The sequence below is a fragment of the Pecten maximus genome, chromosome 19, assembly GCF_902652985.1.
Source record: "Pecten maximus chromosome 19, xPecMax1.1, whole genome shotgun sequence".
NCBI lineage: Eukaryota > Metazoa > Mollusca > Bivalvia > Pectinida > Pectinidae > Pecten > Pecten maximus.
In genome coordinates this window covers 3278566-3291164 of record NC_047033.1, presented here as the reverse complement: position 1 = coordinate 3291164, position 12599 = coordinate 3278566, and positions in this window count along the sequence as shown.

Here is a 12599-nt window from a genome sequence, read left to right as displayed (position 1 = left end):
CGTTGCAAATTAGCAGCCACGTTTTCGTTATTTGGCTTTTAGTTATGGCGTCATTTCGTTATGTCGCTACGAATTAACGATAACTAGCGGGGGCAAAAAGACGAAGATTATCGTTCTGTCGAGGCGACAAAACGAAACCACGAAATGGTAGAAATCAGCCTCCATACTTAAGACGGAGTTTCTTTTTCCTCAATCATATCCTGCTATATAATCTGTTTGTCTCCGGATCGATTTTCTTTTCTTATTATTCCAGAGGTTAGAAGGTATATTTGTTCGTCAGACTGTGAGACTTTGACATGCAAATATAAATAGCAACATTGACGACAGTGATAGGGCTGTTTGTTACATGATCGTGAAGATAATGATGGAAAAAATACAAACAGGAAGCTTAAAAATTGGCCATAATTTTTATGACGCCAGGATTTTAATCGCAAGTACAAAAAAAAAAAATGAACAAATGTGAATGCGAAATTAAGACTAAATTCCATCATTCTCTCATTGAGGTTATTAAAAGGACCATTTCAGATTTTACTGTTAATATTCCTGTAGATTATATCTAAAATTGAAAACAAAAAAATTGTGCTTCATCCCTTCATTCGATGGCTTTGAAAGCTATTATGTATTACATGTTAAACATTTGATGTGAATTTAGATGAATTTGAAAATATGATCAATGGAATTTTCGTTTAATTTGCGCAAAGCCGCAAATTAAGATAGGGACAATGGAGCCCCCATCGTCTGATATACATGACCTAAATTATAGCTAGGATCATTTGTATATACACTGTACTATATACACAAATTCGTATAGTACCAATGATTGTGAAAGATGCAGAATCCATATTTCAAATCGAAGATTTTGATGCACGTCTTAGAGGACGGGCTGTGATTGATGACCGTACTCCAATCTTTAATTGCAAAGCACATACATCCTATGTGTTTGCGAGCAGGGATTGTAGGGTAGGGCGTGGGCGTGGGCGTGGGCGTGGGGCGGGGACGGGGACGGGGACGTGGACGTGGACGTGGACGTGGGGCGGGGACGGGGGCGTGGGGCGGGGACGGGGGCGTGGGGCGGGGACGTGGGGCGGGGACGGGGACGTGGGGCGGGGACGGGGGCGTGGACGTGGGGCGTGGACGTGGGGCGTGGGCGTGGGGCGGGGACGGGGGCGTGGGGCGTGGGGCGTGGGGCGTGGGGCGGGGACGGGGGCGTGGGCGTGGGCGTGGACGTGGGGCGGAGACGGGGCCGGGGATTTGTATTAGTTTTTTTTTAAAATTCTACGTATAAAATCAAAATAAAATCTATTTATTTTCCCAATAATTGCTAAACAATGTATATCAACTCTCTTTGGCCCGAATGGAAGCGCGCGAGGGGCCTTACTGTGTGAGGAAACCGCCTACAGGTGAAAGGGAAGGGTGTTACCACTATACCAACCGACCTTCCTACGTGTAAAATTAACATACACTGTACCCGACCATCCCACGTGTAAAATTAACATACATTGTACCCGACCATCGTACGTGTAAAATAAACATACATTGTACCCGACCATCCCACGTGTAAAATTAACATACACTGTACCCGACCATCGCACGTGTAAAATTAACATACACTGTACCCGACCATCCCACGTGTAAAATTAACATACATTGTACCCGACCATCGTACGTGTAAAATAAACATACATTGTACCCGACCATCCCACGTGTAAAATTAACATACACTGTACCCGACCATCCCACGTGTAAAATTAACATACACTGTACCCGACCATCGCACGTGTAAAATTAACATACATTGTACCCGACCATCCCACGTGTAAAATTAACATACATTGTACCCGACCATCGTACGTGTGTAATTAACACACATTGTACCCGACCATCCTACGTGTGTAATTAACATGCTGTTTACATACATAAACACTACCCTACACGTGATGTTCTGTTGTTTACACCAAGTCACCCGTTGTATTTCGATACATCGTGACTACATTCATCCCCAGAGGCCACACACGTGCGCCCAGCACGCATTTCCATACGCTCACACACATATTCAACCATCTGGTCGTTGTAGCAGCTGAACCAACACTTTGGCGCTTGTCACTACATGCCCGGCATAACGACCAGTGTCTTTATGATGTTTGCATCAAGGAAGAAAAACAAAACAATGTACTTGATGTTATCCTAGCTCGCCGATCACACATAACATGGTTGTTCATAATTTCATAATACAAATGAAATTTTAATGTCCCGTCATGGCGATCTTTCCATCTCTTCCTCTCCTTCTGTCTTCTGTTTCGTTGGTTTTTTCCCATAGATTTTTGAACCACGTATATTCATAAGTTACTGTTAAGTATATGTAATATATTTAATTTACTCGCGAGTTAGTAATATGTATGACGTCATAGAGTGTCATCTATCGGTACAGCAAGTGAGTAACAAACCTGTCTTTCACCTGGGCGGCTGGGGTTTGATTTCCCGATCGGACGTGAAAAGGTATGGGGTCATCTGCCCGACCACGTGGGTTTTCCTCGGGTATTCCAGTTTTCTCCCATAGCAAGACCTCTCGCGCTTCCATCCGGGCCAACACGCATGATTAATATAAGTTTATAATACATGTAACTTTTTTTTCGCAATTGTTGTAAAATGAATAAAGTTTTAAATGATCTATAGCTACCGTACTTGTTGTACATTGCAATCACTTAGGGTATCCGATAGGGAACGGTCTTTTCAAGATGGGATGTCTTCATCGTTTAAGATTGTAGTGTAATTTAAGTTAAAACTTATTTCAAAGTCTAAGTCAGAAATAGATAAAATGCATATTATAACAATTATCGGATGCTGTTTATTTCATAAACAATTTTGAATCCTGCGTAAAGCTGAATTCGAACGAACTGTAAAACTGGGCATTAAAGCGTGATTCGTCGTGAGTTTTTGCTTACATTAAATAATCAAAACAGCCTTATGTTTATCTTTATCGTGAGAAAGACTTTCAGGAGGAGTTTCACTAAATCCACTATTACGGAAAATTGAATCTTTTCGAATGATATTGATTTAGCTAAAATCATAAACATTGATTTCTCCCTCTCAAAAGATTTAAACCCCAAAATCATGTAGTATTAAATTTTTATTTCATCAGACCGCCATCACTTCACAATGCTTTTAAAAAGATCCAAATTGATGAAATAGATGCTGAAAATTAATTCAATACGACACTACTGTTTTTAGGCAATTGCATTCATGCATATCCCTAAATGGAGAGAGAGAGAGAGAAAATGAAATAATGACATCTTAAAAAGAAGATGATTGTTAGAAAAAGAAACGAAAGAAAAATTCGAGAGATAAATATAAACTAACCTATGCCGTGATATATATTTTTGAACCATACAAAGGGAGCTAACTCGCATTAATGTCCGAACTATAGCAGTGCATGATCATGAAGTTATTACAGTTGTGACATAGGTGTGGCTCGTCTCAGGATCTTTCGGTTCCAGAACTACTAACTCTTCTTCTGCAAATGGAAAAGAAGTTAAGTTATATACAGTGTGTGTGATTTTTTTTCAACATGTAGAGCCATTGGACGCGAGTGCGTGTTTGGGCGGATGTTTTTATCATTATGTATTTCCAAAAATAACGACACTTTATCGACCAATTCTTGGAGTTATGTCCCTTCGAATGTAGTTCATGCATGTAGAGTTTTAGGTTACATTTCCAGTTTGTTTATGTCAAACACCTTATTTGTTGGACACATGCCTTCATATATAAACCGGGTATGGCTTCGAAAAACCTCCTCAATAAAAACATTCCCTCCTCACATTCCACTAGATAAAAAACATTACCACCTCACATTCCACTAGATAAAAAACATTACCACCTCACATTCCACTAGATAAAATCATAACCTCCTCATGTTCCGTTAAATAAAACATTCCCTCCTCACATTCCACTAGATAAAAAACAGTCCCTCCTCACATTCCACTAGATAAAAAACATTACCACCTCACATTCCACTAGATAAAAAACATTCCCTCCTCACATTCCACTAGATGGAATCATTCCCTCCTCACATTCCACTAGATGGAATCATTCCCTCCTCACATTCCACTAGATATCAACATTTCCTCCTCAGATTCCGCTAAATAAAACTTTCCCTCCTCAGATTCGACTAGTCAAAACATTACCTCCTCACAATCGACTAGTTAAAACATTCCCCTTAATAAAACATTCCCTCCTCACAATCCGCTCAATAAAAACATTACCTCTTCACATTTCACTAGTTAAAACATTTCCCTTAATAAAATATTCCCTCCACACATTCCGCTCAATAAAAACAGTCCCCTAAATAAAACATTCCCTCCTCACAATCCGCTCAATAAAAACATTACCTCTTCACATTTCACTAGTTAAAACATTTCCCTTAATAAAATATTCCCTCCACACATTCCGCTCAATAAAAACATTCCCCTAAATAAAACATTCCCTCCTCACAATCCGCTCAATAAAAACATTACCTCTTCACATTTCACTAGTTAAAACATTTCCCTTAATAAAATATTCCCTCCACACATTCCGCTCAATAAAAACAGTCCCCTAAATAAAACATTCCCTCCTCACAATCCGCTCAATAAAAACATTACCTCTTCACATTTCACTAGTTAAAACATTCCCCTAAATAAAACATTACCTCCTCACATTCCGCTCAATAAAAACAGTCCCCTAAATAAAACATTCCCTCCTCACAATCCGCTCAATAAAAACAGTACCTCTTCACATTTCACTAGTTAAAACATTCCCCTAAATAAAACATTACCTCCTCACATTCCGCTCAATAAAAACAGTCCCCTAAATAAAACATTCCCTCCTCACAATCCGCTCAATAAAAACAGTACCTCTTCACATTTCACTAGTTAAAACATTCCCCTAAATAAAACATTCCCTTCTCACATTCCGCTAAATAAAACGTTCCCTGCTCACATCCGACTAGTTAAAAATTCTCTCCTCAGATTCGACTAATTTTAACATTCCCTCCCCACATTCCACTTAATAAAACATTCCCTCCTCATTTTACGTTATATAAAACATTCCCTCCTCACATTCGACTAGTTAAAACATTCCCTTGTCATATTCCGCTAGATAAAACTTCCACTCCTCACATTGTGTCATTCTTTGTTTTAATGAGGATGTAAACATGTACTTAGGTTTCTCTCTAAATATGCCTATTTATGGGGAATAATTATCACTGTTCTTAAGTTTGTGGGAAATTCGTAATTATCTCTCTATGAAGTCGTCTTGTTGGGAATATTTATCACAGTACTGAGGTTTGTGGGGAATATTACCCATAATTCTTGAAGCCGACTTCTACGGCAGTGTGAGAGAATGGAATTGTCCAGTTGTTCTAAAATTAGCACATTTTCAACTTTTGGTGGCAACTTACAAACTTTTGCATCCCGATTCTTATCAAATAGTGCTTGGATTCATGGGAAATCAGAGGAATCCCCATAAAACCGATTATTCCCCACAATGTTGGTCAAAAGTCTAATTATATTCCCCATAGGCACGGTATTGTGAGTGCTCTCGGGATTTTCCCGGTATTTTGTTACTGTATGTGTACTGTATGGGACCAAATGCACCAACTGAGGGGAACAAAAGAGTAAGAAAACATTGTGTGGTTTCTCCACAACGCTCGGCACGTAAAATGATAAAGTATATCTACAGCAACAAAATCATTATGATGATAAAACAAACTGAGTTCCAAAGATTTCGTTTATAAAAATGTAGAATATCTGCGGGTTAACAAAAGTTGGCGCCGTACGGACGGACGGACGGAGGTACGGACGGACGACTTCGATTACTGGCATGTAGCATTTTCTCTTGGGACAAGCCGGGTGCAAATTACAGTTTTTTTTATTTTAAATCGAATATCTCTTATAATTCCCGCTCTTTCCGTCGCTAAAAACACATATGCGCAGTAAGGTTTAACAAGAATTACGGGTAAAACCAAATTTGCAATTACACTTTGGGCGACGAAAATATTTTTGATGGAACGAATTACTGACTCACCCCCACAACTACCCCTGAGTGAATACGGACGGACAACGCCATACCATAATACTTCCGTCAAATTTGGACAGGCGTGTATAAAGTGAGATGTAAGATAATATTCTAGGACACTACACACTACAACCATATCTACCCTGTCATAATACGCCTTTGTAGGTGTTCGGCTCCTTTTTCGGCATAGCCGTATAATTTTCTTTTGGCCCTGGAAATGACGCGACAGGTGGCGTTACTGGTCAAGATGAAGTATGTGATTGGTCAATGTAGCGGTAAATATAAAATGCAGAAATGCAGTTAAAGACGAGACAACATTAAGATTGAATGCAAGCTGAATAAGTGGATGTATCTAATAAAAGGACACATTAATGAAATTATATTCCTGATTCAAATGCTGTCTTATTATCACCAAAAATGATTCAAACTGATATAATTTTGTTATCCGTGCTGAAACTGCGCATTAATTAATTTAGTTGGTTAATTTATTTCACCAGCAGTTTTACATTATAACCACCCGCATTAAAACTATGCCGTTTATCTTTTTAAAGATATTTCTTGTTTGGGTGTAATTTTATAAATATTAAGATTTCGTGCCAGAAAGTTTCAGACAACGCTACCTTATAGATTTGTTGATAGTGCAATGTAACCAATCTATAATACATAGGACATTATCGTGAACACATTTCTTTGCACTCTAAGTACGTTTGGTAATAATTGCTTTGATTTGTGATCAGTGATAACTGTTCCTTATGATATATAAACCATTTGAGATCGAAGTTGTTCTTTAATGTTTCGTCCTCTGTCAGTCACAACGTAACTACATTTTAGGGGATTGTTAGCACAATTCCAACGCTTTGTCTGTTGTTCAGATGCTAGCAAAATAGGGCCACATAGTTTTAAACATTTGGCAAATGTGTCGAATGTGCTGTCTTTAGAGAGAATCGACCATACAATTACAAGTACGTAATTCAAAATATGTCTAAATTTTCTATCTTATCATTCTTTTTTCTTTTGTTTATAACCACGACGATGTGCATAAGATAGGGAGAAGTAAAGCGATAAGACAATACTCCTGCTATGTTTTTTCGCACTCTGTAATAAAGTCGCATTTAACTTTTTGTAACTTACGCGACTCATACAACTTTAATACTTCCTTATCCTTTTTTTATTTTCCATTTTTGTGCAAAGGGGCCTAGCCTACGTTTTGTTTTTTTAGTGGATTTTTGTAAGTTTCAAAAGTATTGATTTTGCTTTAATTAATTAAATAATTAATTGATGTACCTTTTTAAATCCAGTTATAAAGTTATTTGAAGCACTGTGAATATCAATTTTGCTTTAATGAATTAAACAATTAATTGATATACCTTTTTTAAAATCCAGTTATAGCGTTATTTGAAGCACTGTGAATATCAAATTGAATAACTACGACAAGAGATGCAAACGTTTTGAAGTATTTAAATTTGCAATATTTTTCCGAGCCCTGTATACATACTAGATGTAAAACTATCTCCACGGTCGAAATACACACTTGACGTATATATATTCTATGAAGTAGTAGAACTGTCACATTTTCGGTATTGTTTTTCATCTCATAGAAATATGATATCGATGTATTTGGTTTCTGAGATATTACATGACCCGGATTTCGATTATAACCATATGGGAACTAAATTTACCTACTTCGACGCGTACAAACCAACGAGAGCTTTATAATAGAAAGCTGAAGACGTGTGTACATTTTGCTTTTTGGTTTTGATATCAAAGTAAACAGCAGTATTTTCAGACAACAATGTGTCATGGGAGAAATACAAGGGGGAAGGTTTAACAATTAAAGGTGTTGGTTTTTAAACGGAACTTATTTCAATCTAAACGAGACAGTATGTCAGTTACAAAGAGAGTCGATGCTATCGAAGGAATGACAGATGTCGACAATCATTGTGAATTTAACAAAATGGCGGTCCTAGAGTTCAAACAATCAATATCCGATGAACTTAAAGGCATCTCAAAAATCCTGTCAGGGTTTGAAAATGATCTTCGTATATTCGAAAATGAGCAGGAAGGTTTACGTTTGATACTAGACGGAGGGGACATCGACGGTAAGGTCCTGTTTTCATAATATTTAGAGTAAGATAATAATGCATTTGAACGATGTAATAATATGGATAATGCTTAATAATTTGAAAGGTACATGTTTCCTTTATAAATCGATTCAATAATGCTAAGAGGATCAAAACACGAAACTGAAATAAATGTGTTCGTAGGTCAGTCCACAAAATATATTACCACACAGGTCTAACAAACAGGGAATGAAAACGACACAACTAGGAAAAACCGGGTAGTTATTGAATCATTGAACAGTGATAACCAGGTACTTATCCAAATTATATCTTAAGATATCTTAAGTGCGGTGGTCATATATCATATAATCATCTTATATAACATCTAAACAACTTTATAACATATCTCAAATACTTTCAAAAAAGATTTAATGAGACAATATTTGAAGAATGAGCTTCTCGTGAAACCGACAACGAAGAACAATGAATTTGGATGTGTGCCGAATCGGCCGAATATTTGAGAGAGCTACATTGTACATATTTCTTGATTGGTTCGTCTTTTTACTTTTCAAACTTTACTGTAAATAGCCAACACGAGAAAGATCATTTCCTGAACATAACCTTATTTTGAATTACACACCTCTACAGTCTTTCCAATATTGCTAGTATGGTCGGTTCTTTTGTAGCGGAACTGGACCGAGTCGACCAGGATGCTCAATTGGTAGAGCATCCGGCTAGCGTTCGGAGGTGTTGTGGAATTTGAAGAATATAATGCGGAACATTGTCATTTTTCTCTATTTCGTTTCACGTTTCAACTTATTTCAAAATGAAACATTCCTGCACTGCAGCTTCCAATATCGTTAGATACAAAATTCAACGAGTACTAAAACGGGGGATTTGCAATACAACTTGTTGGGTGAAATGGCGAGTCAATAAGGGTGAATAATACCACGTTTCTACCTCGGTTATTTTATATAACATACAAGTACTTTGTTATTCTGCATAAAAGATATAAGACAATGTTACCTGTCTTAAACCAATTGTTTACGGAAATATTTTCAAGAGTCTATCCGTCGTTGATAACTTACTTTTTAACTAAAATATTTTTTAATGAATTACTTTTTAACTGAAACATTTTTTTTGTGAGTCAACTTTCTGTAATAAACCAGCTTCGGTCTCCGAACATTCGCCAGATGAATACAAATAATATATTTCGAATATTGATACAATACTTGTAATCCAATGAAACAATTTCTACGTGAATAATAGATCTTAATTTCCCATTCACTTTCAGCATTCGGATGTCATTGTGTAATGTATTTAGATGTACCGTGGTTTAATGGTTTTGTTACGAAACACTGGCTTCGGGAGAAAACATTTGTCAATTAAGCAATGAACAGTGGTTTTAATGTTGTTATTGTCGATATGGCAGCAAGATGTATGGTGGGCAAATGGCATCCCATGCTACATGGGTGTTATAGCCTGAGGCACTGGGTGTTATAGGCGTATGGTGGCAACTGCCTCTTAGCATTGTGTCAATGGGGAAATGCGGAGCAAATGTAAATATAGTTGTATTACCAGTACTTTAATCGCGTTAAGCTTTTCATCCTAACTGGAAACCAAATATGTCTTATTTATGGTCATTTCTCGTTCATACATTATGCTAGTCTAAAATAATAAAAACAAGTGTTTTTTGTAATGGGAACGTTTTTTATGTCCCCAAAACGACCCCAGCAGCAGTAAATAAAGTACTGGGTGTCAGTTGACAAGGTGTATCAGATATAGCTGTCTGTAAAGTTAGTATTAGATATGGCTGTCAGCAAAGTGTGTATTAGATATGGCTTTCAGTAAAGTGTGTATTAGATATGGCTGTCAACAAAGTGTGTATTAGATATGGCTGTCAGTAAAGTGTGTATTAGATATGGCTTTCAGTAAAGTGTGTATTAGATATGGCTGTCAGTAAAGTGTGTATTAGATATGGCTTTCAGTAAAGTGTGTATTAGATATGGCTGTCAACAAAGTGTGTATTAGATATGGCTGTCAGTAAAGTGTGTATTAGATATGGCTGTCAGTAAAGTGCGTATTAGATATGGCTGTCAGTAAAGTGTGTATTAGATATGGCTGTCAACAAAGTGTGTATTAGATATGGTTTTCAGTAAAGTGTGTATTAGATATGGCTGTCAGTAAAGTGTGTATTAGATATGGCTGTCAGTTAAGTATGTATTAGATATGGCTGTCAGTAAAGTGTGTATTAGATATGGCTGTCAGTAAAGTGTGTATTAGATATGGCTGTCAGCAAAGTGTGTATTAGATATGGCTGTCAGTAAAGTGTGTATTAGATATGGCTGTCAGCAAAGTGTGTATTTGATATGGCTGTCAGTAAAGTGTGTATTAGATATGGCTGTCAGCAAAGTGTGTATTAGATATGGCTGTCAACAAAGTGTGTATTAGATATGGCTGTCAGTAAAGTGTGTATTAGATATGGCTGTCAGTAAAGTGCGTATTAGATATGGCTGTCAGTAAAGTGTGTATTAGATATGGCTGTCAACAAAGTGTGTATTAGATATGGTTTTCAGTAAAGTCTGTATTAGATATGGCTGTCAGTAAAGTGTGTATTAGATATGGCTGTCAGTAAAGTGTGTATTAGATATGGCTGTCAGTAAAGTGTGTATTAGATATGGCTGTCAGTAAGTATGTATCAGATATGGCTGTCAGTTAAGTATGTATCAGATATGGCTGTCAGTAAAGTGTGTATTAGATATGGCTGTCAGTAAAGTGTGTATTAGATATGGCTGTCAGTAAAGTGTGTATTATATATGGCTGTCAGTAAAGTGTGTATTATATATGACTGTCAGTTAAGTGTGTATTAGATATGGCCGTCAATAAAGTGTGTATTAGATATGGCTGTCAGTAAAGTGTGTATTAGATATGGCTGTCAGTTGAAAGTGTGTATTAAATATGGCTGTCAGTAAAGTGTGTATTAGATATGGCTGTCAGTAAAGTGTGTATTAGATATGGCTGTCAGTAAAGTGTGTATTAGATATGGCTGTCAGTAAAGTGTGCATTAGATATGGCTGTCAGTAAAGTGTGCATTAGATATGGCTGTCAGTAAAGTGTGTATTAGATATGGCTGTCAGTAAAGTGTGTATTAGATATGGCTGTCAGTAAAGTGTGTATTAGATATGGCTGTCAGTAAAGTGTGCATTAGATATGGCTGTCAGTAAAGTGTGTATTAGATATGGCTGTCAGTAAAGTGTGTATTAGATATGGCTGTCAGTAAAGTGTGTATTAGATATGGCTGTCAGTAAAGTGTGTATTAGATATGGCTGTCAGTAAAGTGTGTATTAGATATGGCTGTCAGTAAAGTGTGTATTAGATATGGCTGTCAGTAAAGTGTGTATTAGATATGGCTGTCAGTAAAATGTGTATTAGATATGGCTGTCAGTAAAGTGTGTATTAGATATGGCTGTCAGTAAAGTGTGTATTAGATATGGCTGTCAGTAAAGTGTGTATTAGATATGGCTGTCAGTAAAGTGTGTATTAGATATGGCTGTCAGTAAAGTGTGTATTAGATATGGCTGTCAGTAAAGTGTGTATTAGATATGGCTGTCAGTAAAGTGTGTATTAGATATAGCTGTCAGCAAAGTGTGTATTAGATATGGCTGTCAGTAAAGTGTGTATTAGATTATGTGCTGTCAGAAGGTAAAGTGTGTATTAGATATGGCTGTCAGTAAAGTGTGTATTATATATGGCTGTCAGCAAAGTGTGTATTAGATATAGCTGTCAGTAAAGTGTGTATCAGATATGGTTTTCAGTAAAGTGTGTATTACACATGGCTGTCAGTAAAGTGTGCATTACACATGGCTGTCAGTAAAGTGTGTATCAGATATGGTTTTCAGTAAAGTGTGTATCAGATATGGTTTTCAGTAAAGTGTGTATTTGATATGGCTGTCAGTAAAGTGTGTATTAGATCTGGCTGTCAGTAAAGTGTGTATTAGATATGGCTGTCAGTAAAGTGTGTATCAGATATGGTTTTCAGTAAAGTGTGTATTAGATATAGCTGTCAGTAAAGTGTGTATTTGATATGGCTGTCAGTAAAGTGTGTATTAGATATGGCTGTCAGTAAAGTGTGTATTAGATATGGCTGTCAGTAAAGTGTGTATTAGATATGGCTGTCAGTAAAGTGTGTATTAGATATGGCTGTCAGTAAAGTGTGTATTAGATATGGCTGTCAGTAAAGTGTGTATTAGATATGGCTGTCAGTAAAGTGTGTATTAGATATGGCTGTCAGTAAAGTGTGTATTAGATATGGCTGTCAGTAAAGTGTGTATTAGATATGGCTGTCAGTAAAGTGTGTATTAGATATGGCTGTCAGTAAAGTGTGTATTAGATATGGCTGTCAGTAAAGTGTGTATTAGATATGGCTGTCAGTAAAGTGTGTATTAGATATGGCTGTCAGTAAAGTGTGTATTAGATATAGCTGTCAGT